This window comes from Pelodiscus sinensis, chromosome 5 (genome assembly GCF_052426305.1).
Source record: "Pelodiscus sinensis isolate ZL-2025 chromosome 5, ASM5242630v1, whole genome shotgun sequence".
In the NCBI taxonomy this organism is placed as follows: domain Eukaryota; kingdom Metazoa; phylum Chordata; order Testudines; family Trionychidae; genus Pelodiscus; species Pelodiscus sinensis.
Window position 1 is genome coordinate 54,129,125 of NC_143056.1, and position 11,718 is coordinate 54,140,842.

Here is an 11,718-nt window from a genome sequence, read left to right on the forward strand (position 1 = left end):
AACCAATGGATAATAGTTCACACAAAGAAATCTTAACCTAGGGCTTGGGTACTTGAGTTGTTTTGGATTAAGTTTGGACATGAATTCAAAGTGTAATAGCTATTCCTGAATAACTCCAGTTTTGCCAAAACCTATTCTTTGCCCACTGTTTAGAGTCACTGAAAGACTTTACATTGAAATGACTGTTAGGCTCTAGCCCAGTTAAAGAAAATAAACTCTTTGTGAGTGTGCTAATTAAGTTGAACTTAATGTATCAATATTTGTGCAGTGCTATTCTTTATGTAACTCACATGTTCCTTTCATAGCTGTTCAACAGCACAGGGCAATGTTTAACTTTCCAGTCATTCACTCTATCTTTTCTCTGTTTTAAAACAACCCTTACATTGTATATGAAAATTGAAGGATCGCCCTTAATTCTTTCCCCTTGCGAGAGAAGTGCCTTGCCCTACCCTGTGTGAAATACTCTGAAATGGACAATATTATTTTGTAGAGGAGACAAAATGGCATTTTCCTGTAACTTCCAAGATTGACCCTTATCGGTCTTCTAAGCCAGAGCCGGCTCAAGAAAGCGGAGTTATACAAAGCATAACTGACAGGAGAATAGGGCTGTTGGAGTCTAGCCTCCTGGGAAAATAAGAAAAGCAAGAGCCATTTCAGTATCTAATAAAGGTTTAAAAAACAAAACATTGGCAGAGTATAGCCTTACTTCATCCCTCTGCATTGGCAGAGAAATACAGAAGCTTGTGCTATTCCCTACTCTTGCCAAAGCTGTTAGTCCTTCACGCTCATGGGCATTTAATTCCCCCCAAGAATACCTTTGTGAATCAGAAACAGGAATGATGTTGCTTAAGCTTTTTTCCCCCCCTCTCTTTTTACAAAGCAACCCTTCTGTGCTTGATCCATCCATATAATGTCTCAATATCATATTGGAATCTCACACATTAGTTGATCGAATGTGATTGATTTAATGTCAGACTAATGAAGTATAAGCTTTTATTCCTTTCTTATTCATTAGCTTATGTAAACTCATGCCAAAAGACCACTATAGCCTTTCCTTTGATAACTTGCTGAACTAAAAGGTCTCATGATGCAATTTTCCTCCCAAGGGATGATTTCACTTCTTCACATTACAGTTCATTATCTCTTCAATTACATTATCCTCCTGGTATATATTTCGCAGTACCTAAGTTGATATATTGTAAGCATTTAATTGTAAGTAGCATTTTGCTGGGAAATAATCAACCAACTTCCATAACTGAAACACAATTCAGAATTTAAGGGGAGAATACCTCTTTACATAAGGGAATCCATAGTGTTAAACATTACCATTATTACCAGCACCATGACAAGACCTAACCAGATCAGCCACACCATCATTCACCTGCACATCTACCAATATAATATACACCATCATGTGCCAACAATGCCCCTCTGCTATATGCATCGGCCAAACTGGACAGTCCCTACATAAAAGAATAAATGGACACAAATCAGATATTAGGAATGGCAATATACAAAAAACCTGTAGGAGAACACTTCAATCTCCCTGGACACACAGTAGCAGATTTAAAGGTAGCCATCCTGCAGTAAAAAAACTTCAAGACCAGACTTCAAAGAGAAACTGCTGAGCTACAGTTCATCTGCAAATTTGACACTATCATTTTAGGATTAAATAAAGACTGTGAATGGCTAGCCAACTACAAAACAGTTTCTCCTCTCTGGGTGTTCACACCTCCAGATCAGCTGCTAGAAGTGGGCCTCACCCTCCCTGACTGAATTAACCTTGTTATCTCTAGCCTTATTCTGGCCTGCATATTTATACCTGCCTCTGGAAATTTCCATTAAATGCATCTGACGAAGTGGGTTTTTGCCCACAAAAGCTTATGCTCCAATACATCTGTTAGTTTAGAAGGTGCCACAGGACTCTTTGTTGCTATTATCATTATGTATTCTTTGATTTATAAGCAAACTTCTCAAAGGTTTATTCTGACAGTATGCATCATTCAGCGTGACAAATTAATTTCCTTATAGTTAGGAACTTCTTCCTATCCTGCATCTGGGTTAAGAAGAAGAAATAAATGTTTTTTGTTCCTTAAACATTCTTCATCTTCAAGAATAATCAGATGACTATATAGGTTATCATATCCTAGTTCAGCAAAGAGTAGTAGTTTATTTGCTTTTTTTGGATGTTAAACATTTTTCTTTTAAAACAAGATAAATCTAGGCCTAGAATTTCAAAAGTGACTGCTGACTGAGGGTGAACAATTTGAGATAGCTCACAGGAACCTGATTTTCACGAGGCAAATGGTCAGTGCTTTCCCAAAAAAGGGCCTTGTATAGTGTCTCAAGTTGTATAGCCAAACTCGCTAGTCACATTAGAAAATGTTGGCCTAATTGTCATGTAAATTACCAATATAATACAATCCAGGTGGTGCATAGAAACAGACGCTTCAGTTCTCCTGTGTGCCTTGATATAGTGCCTAACTGCAGCTGGGATTTGGAGGCAGAGATTCAGTGAATTTTGCAAATACAAGTTGGTTTTAACTTTTTATCTTGAGCAATGAACACATTCCTCCCCTTCTCACCCCTTAGAACTCCATTTGACATAAGGGTAGAAAGTATCAGCTCACAATATGTGGCACTGCTGTTTGGCTGGAAAATGATTCAGTTCTTTGAATTGATCTAATCAGGTCAACTTCTACAACTGCATAGGTAGGTTATGACTCTAATAAACACTGCTAGAGCAGATAATATCTATTTTCAAGGACGTTTAGGTCAAAATCCTCAGGGTAATATCATTTTTTTTTTGCCTACAATAAATGTAAAGTTCTTCTATGGCCCTGAGTGTGTCATAATCTTTAGTCAATTTATGCTCACAACACCCATATGAGGTAGGGAAGGCCTATAAATTGATACTGGAGATAATAAGAAACAGAGGGTGCTTTAAAAATCCTATTCAGCATTTATCTGCATCTTTAGCTATCTGAATAACTTTAAAGGTCTGGCCTGGGGTGACTTTCATGGATGACAAAGCCAGATGAGACCACTAGGATCAGCATTTTGATCTCCTACATAACACACAGAATAGCATACCTGCACAGGTTCTCTGTGGTGGAGCAGAAATTGAATGCAGGTTTGTCACAGCCCACACTAATGCACAAAAAAATGTGCCAGTCTTCCTTTAAACAAGTGTGATTGCTAAGTTAGGCCCTAAATTAGCAACTGGTTCATTTTGCACACATGGTGCGCAGAGATAGATCACATGCCTAACTTTACACACCTGTGGAAATGGTTGCTGGACTGGGGCCTAAAACAGCAATTCTAAGGGAGGCCTTTGTGGCAACACTGATTCCTTCAACAAGTAAAAGTAGCTGGGTAGCCTAGAGATAAGTGGGGTGTTAATTGGAAATAAGGTGGCAATTAGAGGTAATATTGGGGAACTTTGAAAGCTAGATGGTCTGGTGAAGAGGAATGATGTGTGCTGAGGCACAGAAAGAAAGCAAGGGGGTCAGTATTTGTTTTCTGCTGAGGGTATATTTAGAAATCAGGAAGGGTAGATTAGAGCTAGGAGGGAGAAAAAAATGAAATTAGGTTAAATGAGGCTACATGGTACAGAACAAGAACTAGAAGATGAGCTTGAAGCTGGAAGTGTTGTTTGTGTTAGAGTAAAACAGACTAAAACACTGAAGATAGTGGGAGATAATTGCTAGTGGAAGCAAGGTACTGTCCAGATATGGGGTGAGAGCACTTGTATTAATTCCTAGCAGAGACAGGGTCAGTTAGCAGGAGTGAGACAACCCCAAAGCATACAAGATATAGGAAATATCAATCACTTTTAATCAGAAAAATGTGCCACTTACTACAAGTGTATCAACACTTACATTTCTATAGACATCCAGCCTGGTACTGATTTAGCTTACGCTTATGTGCATTAGGATTATTGTGATAAGAGTTATTTACACGTAATATTATAGGCTAGACCAAGACTGGGTCTGCATTGTGCTAGGTAGGCTACAAATCCATGAAAAGGTACGAGCCACCAGGACAAATGTGCAAGAGTGCAAGAGTGTGCAAGAAAAGAGAAACAGAAATAGTTTCTCCAAGGTCACACAACAGGGCAGCATTGCATTGCTGATGTCAGTGCAAGAGTACTGTGATATCAGAGTCAGGCACGTAGAATCAGTTCTGCTCTTTTATAATCTTAAGGAAATAGGACCCCAGGTTGCAGAGCTGTGCATATATGTGATAATGTCAGTCTGATGGGTATACAATATGTGAGCAGCAAGTATCAGGCTATATAATCTGCTCAACTTTCATACAAATTAGCCCCCTCTCCCCCCCCCCAAAAAGAGCTGCACAATGGGATAAACAAGCTTGATTTCAAAGACAATTTCAGTTTGATTTCTACATTAGTGCTGAACAACTTAAAATGCTTTTAAAATGATGCTGTCCCCTTAATAAATTGGGGCGTGTTAATCACTTATCAATTTTTAACAAAATATTACAGGTCAAATCCAAGAAAACAAAAAATTAAGGAAAAGCTGTAGAACCTATTCTTGCTGTAGCCACATTGACACACTGAGTTATTGTTACACAGGAAACTTTGTTAGTGCATTTTAAAATAAGCAAGCATATAATTTAACCCAATGACATGTGCTCTGCTACTGCAATGTTGAAAGCCACTGTCAAAGGGTAACAGGTATTTTTCAATATAGGAACATCAGAGGAATGATTTGCTAATTATAGTATCCATGGAAAAGCTATCTGAACTGCTGCCATTGTCACAGTGTTTTAAAATAAATGGAAAGCTGGAGTGTTTCACTGACTGATCATATTCATGAGTCCAAGACTAAGGTCAAACTCTCATCACTGTATTAAAGCTGCTGTTCCTTAATATTGTGGCTACAGCCACCATCTTAAATTTGGCATGGAAGCCTGTTAAATTACAGGCTGTCTTCGTGGTGACCAGAAAACTCATGTTTATTCAAGCCTAAAATGTGGCAAATACCATCACATTGCTGAAATACAACTCACCCTTGTTTAGAGATGCACAGGCATGGATTAAGAAGTAAGGCCTAGTACACAATTTAGGCAGGAGGGGAAGAGGCAATACTGAAGGATTGTTGTGACCCTCAGGGTATGTCTACACTACCACCCTAGTTCGAACTAGGGTGGTAATGTAGGCAACCGGAGTTGCAAATGAAGCCCGGGATTTGAATTTCCCGGGCTTCATTTGCATCTCGCCGGGCGCCGCCATTTTTAAATGTCCGCTAGTGTGGACTCCATGCCGCGCGGCTACACATGAAATGAGGAGTAACGGTAGTTCGGACTAGAAAGCCTAGTCCGAACTACCTAGTGCGTGCCGTGTGTAGCCGCGCGGCACGGAGTCCGCACTAGCGGACATTTAAAAATGGCGGCGCCTGGCGAGATGCAAATGAAGCCCGGGAAATTCAAATCCTGGGCTTCATTTGCAACTCCGGTTGCCTACATTACCACCCTAGTTCGAACTAGGGTGGTAGTGTAGACATACCCTCACTGAGTAAGTGAAAAAGACAACCAGAGGGGCAGCCATCAGGGCTTCAGCAAAAGAGAGTCTCATAGGTGACCCTTTTCTTCTACCCAGTCCCCAGCAAAGTTCTTTCTAATTTTTTCCATCCATGAGTAGAATAAATTTTGTTATGGGCGTCAAGGCATGTGTGCATATACACCACCAGTAGAAACACACACTGCTGGCTGTGAACACTCTGGTAATCAGCTGAATTTCTCCTGAAACAGTTGCCCAGATGCTCAGCTTACAGGGATCACTGGTCCCCAGATTCAGGATCATCCTCTAATTCCTTTTTTCTCCACAGTTCTCAGAATGGGGCTTGCTTGTGTGCCCATCCCATATTTGGCTTGTGCCCACTCTCTAACTGCTTCTTTCACCTGAAACAGCCTTCCTGACTCCATCCTGCATGCATTCTGTCACCGTCCTTTCAAATTCCTCTGAAACACATTTCTGGAAAATCATGCCCCTCTTCTTCACAATATTAGTGACCTTATGCTTTCTCTTGTGCGATCCTTCTGTGCTTATCTTGTCTTCTCTCATTTTGGTGACATAAGCTCTTTGGGGCTATGACTGTATCTCATCTGTGCTCTCTGAAGTGCCATGTAAATATATAGTGCTATAAAAAGGTACTGACTCAGGCTAGCTTGTGAGATCTGATGTTATCAGAGCACGATGGCTGGAGTTTTACTAATACCTAACTTACCTGGGTGTTCAAAAGTTTAACTGGCAGATCAACCATTTAAATTTATTTCAATGGTTACTATTAGATCACTGTAAATTAGAGATATGCAGACTATCTAAATAGCAATATTTTATCTGTCAAATCTTTAATTAGTAGTACAAGGATTTAAGAGTCTAGAAATCAAATTTTGGGTACGTCTACACTGCATGACTATTTTGGGATACCAGAAGTATTCTGAAATTGTAACCCCACATCTACACAAGCTGCCCATTATTTCAAAATATTTTTTGAAATAATGGGTGTGCTATTTTGCCATCCTGGTAAACCTCATTATATAAGGGATAAGGGGTGGCTCAAAATAGTGTATTATTTCAAAATTTGGTGCTGTGTAGATGTGCCAATTTTCAAAAAAGCTATTTCAAAATAAATTTGAAATAAGATACCCAATTTGCGCTACACCAACTGAGTATCTTATTTTGAGTTTAGGGTGCTGTGTAGATGCATCCTAAGAGGTTATCCTTTTTATGAAAATGATACTTGTAGTGCATACAAGAACAAATGACACCCAAAACAATATATATTTGTGTACATATTCTCACTTTTAAGCCATGCATTTATGACTTTGTAGCATCCAGTTTTACCAGTACATTTATAACTCATAGGAAAAGTTTGATTCTTTCCTTGTGATATCATATACTTTAAAATAATTGAGCCTAGAGGTGCACAGGGAAGCTATATTCTCCCTAATTGGGTTCATCTGAACTTTTTACAATCTACTCTGAGAAACATTTAATTGATAATTAACAGCACTTCAGATCATTTGCTCATGGGACTTTAAAAAATACATGAAAAGCTGGCAACTCATTGCCTGAATTAAAAAAAAAGTGTACACAATTAAATATAAAGAAAATCTTGATTGCCTAAATCAAAGCCTTCTATGTTGCACAGATGAATGAAATCTGTTACATGAAGACTTCTTTTAATGTCCAAATTAGAATTTAAGTAGCAAATATATCAACCCTCGGTGCTGCGTGGCATGTTTCACCCTGGCAGAAAGCAGAGGGGCGTGACACAGTACACCATGACAGGTGAGAATTATTGCTTCCCTTGAGTTATAGGTTCCAGCTGCATACTTCTGGGGCGAGACACAAGTAATCACAGGCCTTATATCTTTCATACCACATAGTCACTGATGGAGCACTCTCGATTTTGATGCTTGTAGAAACAATTGGCATGTAGGGCAAGGAATGAATTCCTAATGTTCCATGGTTGCTTGGTAGCTGACTTACCAAGCATTTACACTGTTTGAGAGTTACAAAAGCAATCTGCATTCCTATTGTACTTTTTGTCCAAGGATCTCAAAGCACTTGAAAATAGTCAGTCCCAATGTATCTCTGTGAGGCAAGTATTATCATTCTCCATTTTATGGATTGGTAAACTGAGAGTCAGAGGGGATAAATGACTTGTTGCAGATCACACAATATGACTGGGGTGGGAGTAGAACCTAGGAGTGCTTCTTAATACACCTTTCTACCCAACAGATTATGTTACTTCTCCGTGTGATAGCCAGTGTACAATCAGAAATCCCACATACACTTCTTTGATTATAAATCATGTGACATACTGGAAAAGTAACTTGAAAAACCAAATAAACAAACCACTGTGTGGCTTGCAGGGCATCTACTGGAAGACAGAGGCATTTTTATCTGTTCACACCCAATCTCTTAGAAGACATTTTTCAATTATGAGAAAACAGATATTTCCCACTACCTGACTTCCAGTAAACAACCTCCACAGGCAGAAGGATGGTGAAGGAAGACAACAGCCTGCAGACATCACGCAATGTAGCACTGATGTAGCAAAATAACAAGGGTGAGAGCTAGTGAACAGATTTGACTCCAGTCAGAACAGAGAGGGTTCAGCATAGGAGTGGGCCTAGAGGTGTAGACAACTGTGAATAGCAATGTCCCCAAAAAGAAACCCCCCTGAAATCTGTATGGAAACAAAGCAGGGAGCTTCCCCCTCTCAGCCCCTCACTCCTCTTACTTTTCTGAGAGAAGAAAATACTAAGCTCTGTCTATGACCATCATAGGCAACTGAGGCCCGTGGAGAGGGAGAAGGTTCAGGGAGGTAGTTGAGGGATGGCCATCCAGACGGCATGGAGGAGTCATGCTGGGGCACCCTATTTAGCAATTTAAAATTTTGGAGGGAGCAGAGGGGAGTGACAGCCTTGCTGGGCCCCTAGACAAGGCATTGAGAGGCCTGGGTCTGTGTTCTCTGAAGGGGCAGGGCCTTGGATAGAAGGGATGGGGCTGGGGCAGCCAGCCCTCAGGCTATGTCTACACTGGTCAGTCTTGCACAAGAACATATGCAAATGAGGTGCAGTGATAAATATCACTGCGCTTCATTTGCATACTTAATGTGCCACCGTTTTTGTTCAAGGGGCTTTTGCGCAAGAAGGAGCAGTCCATACTGCTCCTTCTTGCATAAAACCCCCTTGTTGCGCAAGAGCCATTCTGCCTGAAAATATGTGGTAGAATGGCTCTTGCGCAAGAGGGGGTTTTTGCGCAAGAAGCAGCAGTGTAGATGTCTCCTTCTTGTGCAAAATGGCGGCACATTAAGTATGCAAATGAGTCGCAGTGATATTCATCGGCGCACCTTATCTGCATTTGTTCTTGTGCAAGACTGGCCAGTGTAGACATAGCCTTAGTGATGCCTGCACTGCAGCACTCCCCCAATCCTCAGAGTTGCCCAGAACAGTAGCAGCAGAGGCAGCCAGGAACCCCAGGGCAGTTGTCATCTTTGCTTTCCTCTTTCAATGGGCTTGGGCATGGTGCATCTCCCAAGAGCTACCACAAGTCACCAGTGTGGAACGTGTATTTGTTTACTCTGTTCAGTGTGTCTATCTCCTCTGTGACTTTCCTATGTGCTGCCTCTTACCTCTGTGGGAGGACAGGCAGTCCCTTCTTGGCTAGGCAGAAAATCCCATCCTCTGAAAGCATTAAAACTAAATAAATACACTCCTGTTGCTAGCCACCTTTGGAGCTTCTGCCAGTCTGTCTCCCTGCTGACAGCTCTCAATGACAAGCTCAAGCACATAAACAAACACTGAGAAATAACTGGAGGACCCTTTCTCTCACCTCACTCCCCCAAAATTCTACCTTGATTCTCTTGTATTTCAGCTAGGGAAATGTGTGTCAAAAGACTTGTTTATAAGTACAAAATGCTGAACAGAGAAATAAGCCAGCGAAAGAAATGCTTCTGCCTGGAACACCAGCAAATGTAAATTTCATCTGTACACTGGAAGCCGGTCACAGAAAAATGAGCTGTTGAAAGAAGAAATCCAATAATACTACAGTTGCATTAGGATGTTGGGTGGAATCCATAAGGGTTAGGTATTGCTATACAGAGTGTCATGTTACCTAGGAAAATGACAGGAACAACACTGTGATTCACAAACCTGAGCTAGGTGCCTCATCTACCTACACAGTGAACAGGCAGTGAGAGACACCATAGAAGGTAATCCACAAAATCCAGCATGCAAGTCAGATTCTGCCTAAATTAGCCAATGAGAGATGTTGATATGTTAAGCCCTGCCTCTTTCTCAGAGATTGGCACCTAGTTCTGCTAGTAATTGGAAGCCTGCCTCTCAGTAAAAAGGCCTTGCAGGAATGAGTTTGACTTGGCACAGAACAGCCACAGAACTAGGAGGAGGAGGTGATCGTGCCCATTTTATAACTTTCATCCTGCTGGTTAGAGCACTCAGCTGGGAATCACAGGTTCAATCCCCCCTCCCTGGCAGAGGGGGGAAAAGGTGAAAGACCTCCTCCTATTCATATCCTGTCTGGAGATTGATCTAACTAATAAGGAATGGAATATTCTGGAGAGGGTCCCTCACTTTCCCGTTTACTTGGTTAGGGCGAGAAAATGGGAATGGCTGTGGCTCACAGATGAGGGCACTTTACCTGGTTGGGGGGGGGGGAGGAGGAGGAGGAGCACCGTTCTCCTGCTACAAACACACTTTCTTAATTTAGCCAGAGTGCACAGCTTCAACAGGAGAGGCTAAGGGACACATCAGACGATCCCTTACCTAAGTGGTTAGAGTATTTCTTGTAAGAAATCCCTGTCACATTCTTCCTCACCTTCCAACAGGGAATGAGGCATTGAACCTGAGTCTCCTCTCTCCCAAGTGAGTGCTCCAACCACTGGGAAAAATTCACAATAGGGGCATTGGCCTCCTCTAGCCAGTTTTTTTTTCTGAGGGCTGATCAGAATGGGGAGGTGCCTTCTGAAAGGCCTATCAGGCCATTTGAGCCACTTAGGTGACTGAAAACCTGTCTTTACAAACCAGGGGAATTGCTCTAGGGTTAGCTTGGAGTTAGATGTCCAGATGCCTAGAGAAAGACAGCAGTGCTACTGCCTAGAGACAAAAATTTACAGATCTAGGGAATTTTTACTTTGAAAACCTTTGGTGTCGAGTGAGTCTAGATACCTACAGGTTTTGCTTGGGGGGGGGGGGGGAGGAAGGAACGGGTTGTGGATTGCACTGGGGAACTTATACACGGGTAACCATATCTAGGTGTAACGTCATGCATTCAACTCTTCGAGCCCAGTCATTTTCTCACATGTCACATCACATATAGTACTCATCCTGACCTTCTGGTTGTTATACTTTTTGAAGTCAATGGGAATCTTTCTGTCAGAGCAGCTGTCCTGGATCAGGCACCTCATGAGCAAAGAGTGAATTTATATGTAAATCAAATTTTAGGAACTTTTACAGGACTGATACAAATAGTGAAACCCTCAGGAATTGACAGGAGAAAGACATCTGATCACATGGTTATTTGCTGAATATTCAGAGGATGCAGTTTCAAAGCCTCTGTTGAGCTGTTATTTTTATTAGGGTTGGCCTCAAGCACAAGTTGAGTCAGGAATTAAAAAACATGTATATGGGGATTGCTTGTTCCTTTTAAATTCATATAATTTATTCATTACCATCTTCTGCTTTCATGCTGCAGTTTGAATGTTGGCACAAGGGAGCCATGCTTTATTAGTATTAATTTAATACAATGTATGGCTTCAAAATCAGATTGGGTGTGCCAGGGGTTTATGTATACATTTTCTACCTGCACTCCAGAAAAACAATGTGATGGAGGGAAATACAAGAGTGGCTTCTTGTTTGTTTTATTTATTGACTTTCCCAATTGGACTAACAGAAGCTCACATAGAAAGCTGAACTTTTTGAAGGAGTGAAAGGGAATCAGATACTCAGTACAGTAGGGTTTGGGTACCTTACAGGATCCCAGTTTCTCTATCATATGACGTCTCTTTCTAGGTGTCCATGATGCATACATACAAAAGAGAGATTCACTATCATTAGAAACCAGGATTAAGGATTGCGGCAGTTGCTTGGATCCCTCAACTAGCAGATTAGGTGATAAATATTTAGCAGAGTAACACAATGTTTGAGACAGTCAAATCTTTCTAA